Consider the following 9021-nt stretch of genomic DNA (forward strand, 5'->3'; position numbering starts at 1 on the left):
CCTAGGTGCGTGCGTTTTTTGTGTGTGTTTGTGTGTGTGTGTGTGGGTGGGTGTGTGCTCGCATGCTTGTCACGGATGGGTGTGTGTGTGCACGTGGGTGTCTGTGTGTGTGTGTGTGTGTGTGTGTGTGTGTGTGTGTGTGTCTGCGCATACACCCGTATATGTATGAGTGCATGTATGAGTGTGTATATTTGTGTGTCTTCTAAGCCCATAAAACCCACATTCCACATTCAGTATCAGTGTCAGTGGGTGTGTACAGCCTGTCTGTTGTCGACGACAGTGTCTGCTGTCAACGTGTCCCTAAATAACAGCCAGCCAAACACTTGGTCAGTGGAAATCTGTCTCCCACTGCACTGAAGCACTGCAGCATATTGTGGCTGGATTTATTGGACATGACAGATTAGATTTGATTTGATTTGATTTGATTTGTTTTTTTTCCTTTAAAAATTGTTTTGTGTAATGTCACGCTTTGCATTAACTGCTACCTCTCGAACATAAGACACCCAGCACTTATTTCAACTTGGAAGAATATTAAAGTTAAAGTCCAGGACAAAGGCATCCAGCTTTTCATGCGTCTGAGCTTTCATGATTTCTCATCATTGTGCATCATTACCTCTAAATACCTACTCCCATCAACTGTCCTCCTTTTTGTCAAGCTTCCTCCTTCACTTTCTCTTTTCACTTTCACACTTTCAACAATCTGAGTCGCTTTCATCCTTTTTCTCTCTCTTTCCTTCCTCTCACATTAACAAAGGAAATATGCATCATTTTATAACAAAAAAGCAAGAGAAGAAATGGAGCTAAGTGTATGCGATGGGGAGATTGATCTGGCCAATTTGGCTCCGCAGGAGATCTTGACTGGGAAGCAGTGTGTGTGTGTGTGTGTGTGTGTGTGTGTGTGTATTTGATGATGTACGTGTATGTTGAGGGACGTACCAATATGTGTAACCTGAGATAAAGAATAGGAACAAGAATGGGAAATTCACTGGAGGTGTGTCTCAATTCTTTTTGTCTGTCTTTATAACGTCTATAATGGGCCACCGAAAGAAAGTACAGGGTTTGGAGGGTTACAAATGCAATCCATCAAAAATTACAGATTGCCTGCCTAAAACCTTAATCAGTAACATAACCCATTTCACTGAGATGCAATGTAATGTGATTACTTTCACTTCCTTATCTGATTACTTTGCTTCCAATATCTACGGAATATGAACTGACAATTAATGCAGATAGTGTATTGTCGTTGCTTGCATCTACATCCTCACAATCATCCTTTTTTCTATCTGTCTATCATATATTTACTGTGCTTGTTATTCAGTATCTGTAACACATTTCAGATAATTGTAGTCTTGTTACTCACCAACCCTGCTGAAACATGCTGACACTCCTCACATTACAGGAGAGTTGCAGGTTGGATTCCAGCACAAGTCAAACCCTTACGAATATGCTCACTGTATGTCAGCAGCATCTTAATGCCGTCCCTTTACTATAGAATCGGTGCAGACTAGATTAATTCTCCCATGCATCTAACTGTAATGTTAAACTAAGATGTGGATTTCAGTTTCTCTGTGAACCGTGTCGAGGTCCATGAAAGCCTCTGGTTAGCCTCACTGTACCTGCCTGGGACCAAAAGGCTCTCTGAGACTTCGTACACACAAACAGCCAGGCTCCAACACTCTCTCCCTCTCTCACACACACACACACACACACACACCATCCACACAAACAGCAGTGTATGGCAGTTCTATTGGGGCTCTTCACATTGTCCAGACGGCCCAGTGTCAGGGAGCGAAATGAATGGCTGTTTATATTAGAAGGCTGGTTTAATGAATTAGACCCGCGGCTCCTCTGTGTCAGCGCCAGGCGCATACAGACCAGACCCTCTCCCTCGATCACCCCTCCTTACCCCTCACACACAGGGGAGGGGGACACCCTGATTGCGTCCTCCGGGACGGGCGAGTCAGGACGCCCGACGCCCCTCCGAGGGCTCCCCGCTAATTTACCGAGGGCATCTGGCAGAGGCTCACCATCCCCCTTCTCTCTAAACTCACCCACTTCTCCTGCCTGTTTATATACATGTGTAGGAGGGGGAACGGCGTGGGGAGGATTACTGAGGAACTGGCACATGTTTGAACAAATATGTATACAATATGAGGTTTGCCACCCAGCCGTACATATATACAGGTCTCCGATGAGACCCACCTCTGTTTCTACTCTTTCTGGCCGCTCTGTCCCATGTGTTTGTGTGGTGGTAAGTAGGTGTGTCTGTGTGTGTATGTGTGTGTGTGGTTATGTCGAAAAGAGAGAGAGGTGGCTGTCACCTCACATAACCATCAGCGGACTGAGAAGAGGAGCTTCTGACTCCATGCCTCAGGATAGACAAGGCCTAACAGATGGAGGAGAGATACAGGAGGAGATGAAGAGGAGACGAGAGGAGAGGAGAGGAGAGGAGAGGAAAGGAAAGGAAAGGAAAGGAAAGGAAAGGAAAGGAAAGGAAAGGAAAGGAAAGGAAAGGAAGAGAGGGAGCAGAGGAATGGAGGCCAAATCACAGACAAGTGCCATGTCTCGAGTGACCCTTGAGAACTGTTGGAATAACTTGACGAAAATCGGCAGTGAAAAAAAGTGAAAGAGGATGGGGGATATTTTGTGGATGTCAAGTACAATAAGATGCGACAAAGAAGAGATGCATCTCAGCGACAGCACCGCTCCCCCTCCACACGTACACACACACACACACACATGCTTGCACAGAAATAACACACACACACTGTACACACAAACACACAGCAATATGAAATGATTCCTCCTCTTCTTGCCTTCATAAACCAGTAATCATTTCTCGCGCTCATCTGCCACAATGAGTGAAAGAGCACCCCTCATTTTCTTTTGTTTTCTCCCTCGCCTATCCCTCTCTCTCTCTTGCTCATCTCTAATTTACCCAGCATCCTGCAGTGCACCGAAGCCTCTCAAATTGCCTTTGTCCATTTATGTATGGGACCGGGGACAGTGTGTGTGGTGTCTGTTCGTGTGTGTGTGTGATGGGTCTCTGTAGCAGTAGGGTGGGGGGGTTGAGATTGCTGTAATCATGGAGTGCTACCTGTTCATTAAGCACACAGTGGGAACCCTGCTTACAGCGTTTAGGAACCAATTAAAGCAGCACAGGCCATTAACAGCAACCGGTAGCTAGAGTGTGTGTGTGTGTGTGTGTGTGTGTGTGTGTGTGTGGGTGTGTGGGTGTGTGGGGTGGGGCAGGGAGGGGGTAGCTTACACTTTAATACATAAGTGTTTCAATCGTTTGCCAAGCCATTCCCATCTGTCTGAGTGACTGTCCAACCGATTCACAGACCAACTATCTGACTGCTTGACTGACTGATTGGCTGAGGAACTGACTCGCTCACTGACTGACTATCTGACTGACTCACTGACTGACTGCCTGACTGATTGACTGGGCCCGCCAGCACGCAATCAAGTGGCCAAATAACAAATGAAAATGATAGAGGAAGAGGGATGATTCGGCAGGATAATGGAGGGAAGTAGAGTTGAACTCCAGTGCGTAGTGAATGGGAGTGATTATAATACAATGTCTCTCAGGGTGGTGTCTGATTGCCCAGGTATCCTACCAACCAAGCAGCAGCGGGAGGAGGGGGGAGTCCTGCACCTAGGAAATGGGAGGGGTCAGAGAGGTGGAAAACCGATCCTGGTGAGTATAATTACCCAGGTACTTTGCTCTCCAACTTCTCTCTCCACCACACAACAATAGAGCGTGATTTGATAGAGATGAGCAGTCCTGATGGGACCTTGTCCTTCGCATCCGAGGACATCCCAGGTTCATGAAACTGATCTCGGGGTTCATCCAATAAAAATGGCTTCCCATGTCTGCCAGACTGTCGTAAACGTAGCACTTGCAGGGAAGAAATCAGAGTTAAAAGAGAGGAAAGGGCTCGTTCATGCTATGTCACTTTTACCACTGCCTATACAATCCCACTCTCTGTTGTAAGTATCTTCAGTTATTTGCTGCTTGAATCTCCTCTCTCTTTCAAATGGAGTGAAGTGAGGAGTTTTGATAACAGTAGTGTGTGTTTGACCTGTTCAGGAATGGAGCAGTATAAAAATCAAAAATCAAAAGAAAGAAAGAAAGAAAGAAAGAAAGAAAGAAAGAAAGAAAGAAAGAAAGAAAGAAAGAGTCAGATAGTCAGATCGAATAAACCTTAAAGACTATTTGCATCAGGTAAGTAAAAGACGATTACAGATGGAAGGTTTCTGTAAAAAAAAAACTTTTTCTGCCTAAACTTTTCCATCAAAGCCTCAGTAGCTTGTCATCTCCTGGGTGCCATCTTTAATACAGCCCAGATAATGTCTGAGGTGTAATTGGTCACCATGAGAGGCAGAAACATGCAGTGCCATTGTCAGCCTGCCTTTTGTTGTTAGTTAAAAGACGGACAAATAAGATGCAATTTAGAGACTTTTAAGAGGTGATCTTTTTTTCCTCGCCTCAATCACGGTGAAATTGCCTCTGGGTGAGGGCTGTAATTAAAGCATAAGAGGCACTTGCTCTGGATGCTCAAGGCGGGCTAAAATAAAACCAGGAGGCTCTAATAGCGCAGTGCCACTCCTGGTCACCTCACTTGCACTAACAGTTTTAACGGACCCTATATTATCCTGCTGTGCATGTAGTCATGCCTGCACCACCCACTCACCTGGGATGCTTTATGATGGGCTTTATTTATAGGTTGTCACTGCCGTTTACCATGATAAATACATCGGGGAAAGACGGCTGATAATGGCTTCAGGAACGGCTTCAGAGGCACATCCCCAGTTAAGCCTCAAAGCCATTTATTTCAGACCCAGTTTCTGAAGCCTATACATGCACAGTGATGACCTACTTGCACCAGTATCTACAATTTAACCCTTATGTACTGTAGGCGAACCAATCTTACATCCCCACACTTCATGAAACAAGCAAGCGAAGGGATTTTTTCTTTTCACTTTATAGTACAAGGCAAAGTGACGCCTGCCTTACTTACACCATTCCTTTTACGCATTGCTGCTGCTGCCTCCCATCCCAGGGGCCCAGGTTCGTCCCTGGGTGTATCCCCCTCTGGGTGGCTCCTGGCCCCGGGCTAGAGGGCCCTGCCAGCGGGCATGGAGTGACGTAGCCAACAACCTCCAGATGGTAGCCTGCATTAGGGCCTGACAGCTTGTCATGTCACCGCCTACGCTACCACACAGTTCCATCACCTCCCATCTGCTGCCCAACACTTCCTGGGGGGGGGGGGGGGGGGGGGCAGATACAGATACAGTGAGACGTTACTGCCCTTCATCTCAAATAAGAGACAATAAATCACAGCATTGTTAGGCATCTATGTACTTATGTCTCATAGCCATGCTCTTATCAGGTGACATGTGAACTGTATGAGTTATGCTGTACACCTACAGTACAAACCAGCCATAATGGGATGTCTCCATCTAGAGGCTGTAAGGCTTCAGTCATGTCTACCTCATGTAAACCAGTGGAGATGATCTTTACATCACCGCCTATAGGATTCAACCACCCTGAAAAAAAGGTAAAGATGCTATATGACACTATGTGTGCCCTATAAACCCTAAGCTCGGAGACAGCTCGGAGAGACGGCAACCGGGGCAAGGAGGGTTAGCACCCCAAGCTGCAGCTCTCGAGAGGGAGCACCCACAAATATGCTACGAAGAGCCTTTCAGAGAAATACCCCCAGGGGTGCCCGAGAGGGGGGGAGGATGAGCACCCTAAATGGATGGATATACTGGTAACGACCCAAGCTAATGAGCAAACGACTACGAGTGCAGTCTGCAGATGCGGCAAGGTCTGCAAAAACCAATGAGGTCTAAAGATCCACCAGACCAAGATGGGCTGCTTGAGGAAGGAGCAAGTGGTGCAACGCACAGTGCCAGTGCCTGATACAGCACCTGGTGAGACGGAGGAGGAGCTAGGCCCGGAGACACTCCACAGTGCCCAGAACCTCCAAGCACCACGAGCTACACCCCAAAGCAGACCATCAGAACATCGCCGGTTTTGTGGCCTGCTGCCAACAAAGAGTCAGAGTGCCACCAGTTCGACGAAGATGTGGATGCAGCCCTTGAAGCAACAGCCAAGGGTGATGCGGACCGGCGGCTCCAGACACCTTCAGCATCGCTTTGGAGAGGTTCAGCGTCAAGGAACAATGGGCCACCAAGACTACTGCAGGACCAAATCCAGGAGGTCAAGATTGCCCAACTTAGACAAGAGCTGAGGACACTCAAGAGCCAGTACAGAAAGGCAAGTGAGGAAGAGAAGGCAGCCCTGGCAGCCTTCTCTTCAACTTCGAGGCGCGGTGAGGGAAAGGCTAATCACCCTTCGGCACACTGAGTGGAACAGGAAGAGGGGCAAGGAGAAGGCCCGCAAGCACAGTGCCTTTATTGCAAATCCATTTGGATTTGCGAAGAAGCTGCTGGGGCGGAAACACAGTGGTCACCTGTCATGCCCTGAGGAGGAGATCAACTGCCACATCAGCAACACCTACAGTGACAGCATGAGGGAGCAAGACCTTGGCCATTGCGCAGCTCTTATATCCCCACCGGAACCCAGCACCCTGTTCAACATAAATGAACCCACACTGAAAGAGGTCAAGGAGGTCATCAAGTTGGCCAGAACATCCTCAGCCCCAGGCCCGAGTGGAGTGCTGTACAAGGAAAGGAAGAGTAACTGAGCAGTTCCGCTTCTCTTAGGGAGACACCCAAATTCCATATGTGACAGAAAAGCCAGTCAAGAGCCTAGGTAAGATCTTCACCAGCAAGCTGAAGGACACAGCAGCGCGCCAAGCAACCAGTGATGACCTCAACACTTAGCTCTCCAGAGGGGACAAGTCAGGGCTTCCTGGAAAATTCAAGGCCTGGATATATCAACATGGAATCCTGCCTCGACTCCTCTGGCCACTGCTAATCTACGAAGTCCCAATCACCATCGTGGAGGGGTTCGAGAGGAAAATCAGCCAGTTCCTGCACAGGTGGCTGGGCCTGCCGCGGAGTCTAAGCAGCATTGCCCTTTACGGGCATAACACCAAGCTACAGCTTCCTTTCAGCAGTCTGGTAGAGTTCAAGGTCACCCGAGCCAGAGAAGTCCTGCTCTACCAAGATTCCGCTGACACCAAGGTCTCCTCAGCAGGCATCGAGGTCAGAACAGGAAGGAAGTGGTGCGCGCAGGAGGCAGTTGAGTGGGCTGAGGCAAGGTTGCGGCACAGCATCCTGATGGGCACTGTGGCAACTGGTCAGGCCGGGCTTGGGAGCAATTCAAGACCTTGCTACGGTAAAGCCCGAGGAAAGGAGAGGCGAAAGCTAATCCAGGAGGAGGTACACACAGAGGTGGAGGAAGCTCACTACAGTAGAATGGTGGGCATGTGCAAGCAGGGGGCCTGGACCAAGTGGGAGCATACAACCGGCCGAAAGCTGGGCAGAACTCTGGAAGGCGGAACCACACCGATTCAAGTTCTTGGTCCAGTCAGTGTATGATGTCCTCCCGAGCCCTTCCAACCTGTTCAGCTGGGGCCTGGCGGACTCACCTGCTTGCCAACTCTGCCAGAAAAGGGGATCCTTGGAGCACATCCTCAGCTGCTGTCCAAAGGCCTTGGGAGAGGGGCGGTATCGTTGGCGCCATGACCAAGTTCTGCGGACAGTAGCAGACACCATCTGCACTGGCATCAGCTACAGCAAGCGGCAACACCCAACAAAGTGCACCATCTCCTTTGTTCGAGCAGGGGAGAAGCCTCAGCCCCAGCCAAAGGCCCAGGGTGGTCTGCTCGCAACAGCAAGAGACTGGCAGTTCCTGGTCGACCTAGGGAGACAACTGAGGTTCCCGGACACCATCGTAGCTACTACACTCAGGCCAGACATGGTCCTGATGTCCGTGGCAACTAAGCAAGTGGTTTTGCTAGAGCTAACTGCCCCCTGGGAAGATCTGATGGAGGAGGCGCAAGAAAGGAAGAGAGCCAAGTATGCAGATCTGGTAGCTGAGTGTCGGAGGAATGGGTGGAAGGCCCGCTGTGAGCCAGTTGAAGTGGGCTGCAGGGGCTTCACAGGCCAGTCTCTACACCGGGTCCTGGGACTCTTGGGGATTTGTGGGCTGCAAAGAAGAAGAGCCATCAGGAACATCTTGGAAGCTGCTGAAAAGGCTTCCCGTTGGCTCTGGTTGAAGAGGGGTGAAGCGTGGTGTAATGCGCTACCTGGACACAAGTCGGGGCTTGATCACCCCTGGCTGGGTCACCCGCGTGAGGGTGTCTCATGTTAAGACCTGAAACACCTGATGACCCAGGGTTCATCACTGACGATTTGTCCAGGTTGCACCACAAGGTGTATTAAAGAAGTAGGCATTCAGCTCCATAGGCAATGATATAAACTACAACGCAAGATATTCAACTCCCTGCCTTGGCACCTGCACTTCCCCAGTGGACGACTCCTATCTAAGGAGCAGGGGAGTATGGGATGTTTGTCACTGAGGGACCGGATGTGTGTGGCCCTTTGCAGAGTTCGACTGAACCAATTCATCCATGAATCCACATATCACTATTCTCAGATAAAAAACGTAATATTCAAAAAATCATCTTTGCACAAATTGAAAAAATAAGGCTGATTTTCCCAAGTGTATTTTTGAAGTGATACAATTGATTTAAAAATAGGTTTCTGGTGTCATGAAACTTCCTCAGTGCATAAAGGGAAAGGCAAATGATGAGATTTATATATCAATATAAATACAGAATGTAATCTAGATATAGAATGTACATATAGAATGGAAATTTCAAAACCAATGCCATGCCTAAACAAGAGAAGGAGAGAGAAAGAAACACCAGATTTTCATGCTACAATAGTGATATAAACATACACTATATATACAGTATATTTTATAAACATACACTGCCACCTACATATCAGATATATTAGAGTATCTACAAATCATGGAGGTTGACTCTGCAGAAAATAGCTTGATATTTGGCTCCACCTATTGGTTTTCCTGTGGAA

General features: G+C 48.2%; 1 pseudogene; it reads left to right on the plus strand.

Moving 5' to 3' along the window:
• The first annotated feature begins 5768 nt into the window (after positions 1-5768).
• Positions 5769-8250, plus strand: LOC139662676 (uncharacterized; annotated as a pseudogene).
• The last annotated feature ends 771 nt before the right edge of the window (positions 8251-9021 follow it).

The sequence above is a fragment of the Centroberyx affinis genome, unplaced genomic scaffold, assembly GCF_046629955.1.
Source record: "Centroberyx affinis isolate AG114_WGS23_722 - 3 ecotype Tasmania unplaced genomic scaffold, CSIRO-AGI_Caff_v1 ptg003859l_1, whole genome shotgun sequence".
NCBI classification, from domain to species: domain Eukaryota; kingdom Metazoa; phylum Chordata; class Actinopteri; order Beryciformes; family Berycidae; genus Centroberyx; species Centroberyx affinis.